The following is a 5,262-nucleotide window of genomic DNA, read 5'->3' on the forward strand; positions in this document are numbered from 1 at the left end:
ACAAGTTTCAGAAAGATGTAATGGATAGGTTAAAATTTATGGGGCAAAAAGTGTCATTTTTTTCAATTTTGGTACATTTTTGACCCCTTATGAGCCACTTGGAATGCAGAATACCAGTGACAATGGACAAACAGTGCAGTTTTACACCTTAACACATGTATATTTACATTCAGCAACCACTAAATAGACATACATATCAAGTTTTTGTTGAGAAATATGAAAAACGCGCCAGTAGAAAGGGTGTTTTCAGCACAAAAAATCCCTGGAGGACGCAAACCCGACTTTTGCCAGGGTCTACCATACTGAATTTATATCAAGAACAATGCCCTCCACATTTTGAGCAAGTTTCAGAAAAATCTAATGGATGAATCAAATGTTACGGGACAAAAAGTGCCATTTTGGGCCATTTTTAACACCTTTTGAGACTCTGCGGGCAAAACAGGATTTTTCGAAAAAAAAAAAAATTTTTTTTACTAATTTTTTTTATATTAAAATATAATTTGTGACAAAATTTCAGGAAAAACTAATGGACGGTTATCCTTCAACCATCCGGACTAACGGACAGACAGACCCATTGAAAACGTAGGTCTCTCTCTGATAAATCGGGGGACAAAAATGTTACTCCATACCCCTTGCTTAAAAAAAAATGTAAATGTGTTACAGACCGACAGATGGAGTGATTTGCATGCGACTAAAAATGCCTTAGCATGGAAGTGTTTCCCCTTTCATTGCCTAGGAAAAGTTACAAACATCTGTTAAGAACATATACTACACTTTGATCTTAGCCATGTGGCCAAGGAAAAATTACAAACGTAAGTACAGTATCTATTAAGAACAGATACTATACTTTGATCTTAGCTATGTGGCCAAGGAAAAGTTACAAACATAAGTACAGTATGTAGTAAGAACAGATACTACACTTTGATCTTGGCCTTTTGGTCAAGAAAAGGGTATTTATTTGCTCCCCCACCGAGCAAATTAAGCACACGGCCGATTTTTAATGTGAGAAGTGAAGGGGAAATGGGGACCAACTCCCCGGGGATTAGGGGAGCTGGATAGTGACAATAGGTATGAAGGGTTTCCCCTACATTGATCAAGGTCTTATATGTGGGGTCGCCCCCACATATGGTCTTTGCTTGCAGTATCTGCCGGAACAGATTGTATTTATTTGCTTCCCCACTGAGCAAATTAGGCACAAGGCCGTTTTTTAATGTGGAGAGAGAGGGAGGGGGGAAAGGGGGCAAGCTCCCGAGATGTGGTAAATGGGAGCTGGATAGTAACTGTTGGTCTGTAGGGTGATCCCTATATTGACCAAGGTCTGATATGTGGGGCTACCCCCACATATGATCTTTGCTTGCAGTATCTGCCGGAACAGATGGTATTTATTTGCTCCCCCACCGAGCAAATTAGGCACAAGGCCGATTTTTAATGTGAGGAGTGAAGGGAGGGGGAAGGGGAAAAGGGGACCAGCTCCCGAGAGGTGGGAAATGGGAGCTGGTTAAAGGTCAGGCATGTGGGGTCGCCCCCACATCTGGTCTTTGCTAGTCATAGCTAGTCATAGCTAGTCATAGCTTGCAGTATCTGCCGGAACAGATACTACACTTTGATTTTGGCCAAAAATCCAAGAAAAGCTTAAGAAGCTAAGAAAGCATCTATTAACAACAGGCCAAGCAAAAAGTGTTACGGACAGACCGACCGACGGAGTGACTTATAGAGTCGCTTGCACGCGACTAAAAATGGAAAGAGAAGCAGCTACATAGACGATTCGTAAGGATTACAAAAGAAGAGATAAACGAAAACACTTGGAAATTGCTACAAAAAGGAAACCTTAACAGGGAAACTGAATCACTAATAACAGATGCGCAAGATAATACAATTAGAACCAACCGTATTAAAGCAAGGATCGACAAGACACAAGAAAACAGAAAATGCAGACTCTGCGAACAAAGAGCAGAAAACTAGCCCAAAAAGAATATAAAGACAGACGTGATCAAGTGGGGAAGGCAGTGCATTGGTAATTATGCAAACAAATGAATCTTGAACACACAGACAAATGGTACAAGCACAAACCGGCAGCAATAATGGAAAATGAAAATCACAAGATCCTATGGGACATGGATATACAAACGGATAAACCCATTCAAGCAAGAAGACCAGATGTCATAATAGTTTACAAGAAGGGAAAGGCCTGCCAGATTGTAGACAACAGGGTGAAAATCAAGGAGAATGAGAAGCAGAGCAATACACGGGACTGGCCAGAGCGCTCGAAGGGATCTGGAAAAATGAAGAAAGTAAAAATAACACCACTAATGCAAGGAGCACTAGGAACGATACCGAAAACCTTTGAAAAAAGAATGGGAGAGATTAGAATCAGAGAGATGCTCGAGAAAAGACAACGAATTTAAATAATAAAAACTGCAGAAATATTAAGGAAAGCCCTTGAATGTGGAGACTAACACTATACATAGCATAAACAGACAGCACACCAAATAATGAGGGTCAAGGAGAAGGGGAAGACCGAGGATACTAGCCAGACCTCTGCTAAAGATGTGCAAAGACGACTGGGACATTGGGGAGGTTTATTGTCACGCAAATTCCAGTGAAGACCAATGGTCGCCACCAACGAGAAATCAATGTTAAGCGGCTGTTACGATAATGCAAATTCTTTTGCAAATGTTATTGAAAGAGGTGGAGAGTACTGGAAATCTGGGGAGACTTGATTGTCACTGAGTGGTTCTCGGAGAACAATCTTTGATGATGACGTGTGTGCATGCTCCGAGTAAGTAAAAAAATAAATAAATAAATAATATAAAACAGACGCAGATAAACAATAAATACAAAAAATAAAAAGGGGTGTGTTTATAAGTCTCAATTTTTATGAAGATTTTTTTCTGAATTATTGGTCATATATATATATATATATATATATATATATATATATATATATATATATGGTATTGGTATATATATATATGGTATTGGTATATATATATATATATATATATATATATATATATATATATATATATATATATATATAGGATGGGTGACCATTTGGGAAGGCTAGGTGCTATATGTACCGCGACGAGTCGTAGAAATTTCCAGGTTGGTATCTGAGGGCGCATTAATTTACTGGGAGAGATGCATCCCCAGTCTTCGTTAAGACATATATCTAAAAGAAGGAGACTCTGATGTAAAAACCTGTGGTCTATTGTGTACTATGCCCTGACAAAGATTAGTAGTAATACCAAAAGTGTGGCTGCTTTTACGAAAAGCCGTCACCACTATAAATAAATCATCTGTGTGGATTTCCGAACAACTTAGTGAGATTGTGTGTGTGTGTGTGTGTGTACATTTCCCTATCAAACTACGCTGTCAATTTTCAGTCTACAGACTTGAGATTTGACATAAGGGGTATTGAGCTTTGGGAAAATCTCTTTAATTGGTGTTCGACCAGTAATTTGGCTATCAAGGGGTCAAAGTTCAAAGAAAAACTTTGAAAAACTCTACCAAACTCTTCCGCCAATTTTGGGTCTAAACACTTCAAATTTTAGATGTAGGTTCCATGGACATGGATCAAACTTTTTAATTTGATTTGAGCCCAAAACAATAAAAGTAAAGTGGTACAAATTGGGGTAAAAGTTTAAAAAAATTTGACCTCTGCGATCTCTACCAAATTACTCAGCCAAGTTTTGCTCTAAACATTTGAAATTTTGCATAAAGTGTATTCAGATATAAAGCAAGCTTTTTAATCGAGGTTTCGCCGATAATTTGGCTGCCAAAGGGTCAAAGTTCGAAAGATTTGACCTTTGCGGTCTCTAGCAAACAATTCAGTAAATTTTGGGCCTAAACATTTGAAATTTTACATAAATATTATCGAGACATGCAGCAAGCATTTTAATCAGGTTTTGGGCGAGAATTTGGCTACTAAGAGGTCAAAGTTGAAAGAGTTGACCTTGGATAACTCTACCAAACTACTCTGCCAATTTTGGGTCTAGGCACTTGAAATTTTAGATATACGTCACCTGGACATGAGTCAAACTTTTTAATATATAGAGCCATATGCACATAAAGTTATGAACAGTACATAGGGCTCGAGTAAAGCCGGGCTGAACTGCTAGTATATATATATAAAATCTATCTATATATCTATAAAAACAGAGATGTGTGTGCCACAGACGATTTCTGATTGGTTAATCCAATAATCACATCTCCTAAAAAACAATGGTTTCTACGCTCTTACCTTTACCATAAAATATTATGGCTTTATTTATTGTCCATCTTGGAAGGGTTTAATTTTTTCCTAACTTGCGATTTACAAATTAAAAAAATACGAAACTACAATCTAACAATCGAACCTCCGACATCACGGCCGCCATTATGAAACTAAACTAAAAAAAAAAACGCGCGTTCACTCATGGTCTTTACATTTCGGGTTTGGTTACTTGTGCAGTTTTCCATTGACATTAAAAAATGGAAATATTTAAAAAAATATATATTGTACGTACTCGTCATGGGATAAAGTTTTCCTACAGAAAAAATCACGTAATTTCATCAAGTAGTTATTTTTTTATAGCGAAAAAAGAAAAAAATCAACGCTACAAGCGAGTCATTATTAATTAAACAGAAAGTTCAAGTAGGGGGATTTCCCTTTTTTTATATATCGAGGCCAAATTTCGCAAATTTGGCCTTTTTTTAAAGCAGTTTGGCCTTCAAAATTTCTGTTTGGCCTTTTTCCTCACCGATGAAATAAAAAAAGCAAATAAAAACAACGCAATAAAACTTTTAAAAATACGGCACACTTTTGTTGTTCTTGTTTGTTTTTTTTGGTAATTTTCCTTATTTTTTTATTTATTCAAGATAATACTATTAAATGGACACTATTATGCCAAATTAGCCCCCCCCCCAAAAAAAAATGCACAAAGATTCGAGATTTAAGGTTTTGACGAGATAATTTAGCGAATTGTCCGGACTATTGCGAGAGAACCATCCATTAGTTTTTCCTGAAATTTTGCCACAAATTGTATTTCAATACATAGATGTGCATAGTAACAACATTTTTTTCCGAAAATTCCCGTTGCGTCTCCAGATTTCATCGGTGAAGAAAAAGTCCAAACAGAACTTTTGAAGGCCAAACTGCTTTTAAAAAAGGCCAAATTCGCGAAATTTGGCCTCGCTATCATAAAAAAGTGGGAAATCCCCCAACTAGAACTTTCTGTTTGGTTAAGAATCAAGGTGGCTGATTTATATATTACTCGCTTA

General features: G+C 37.1%; 1 non-coding gene across 1 annotated transcript; it reads right to left on the reverse strand.

Annotated features, from left to right (window-relative positions):
• Nucleotides 1–613: 613 nt before the first annotated feature.
• LOC145284289 (U2 spliceosomal RNA) lies at nt 614–805 on the reverse strand. The gene has a single exon (XR_013868804.1). It is a non-coding gene; the product is annotated as a U2 spliceosomal RNA (small nuclear RNA).
• Between the last annotated feature and the right edge of the window lie 4,457 nt (nt 806–5,262).

Source organism: Euprymna scolopes, chromosome 8, assembly GCF_053919585.1.
Source record: "Euprymna scolopes isolate OS-2025 chromosome 8, ASM5391958v1, whole genome shotgun sequence".
NCBI lineage: Eukaryota > Metazoa > Mollusca > Cephalopoda > Sepiida > Sepiolidae > Euprymna > Euprymna scolopes.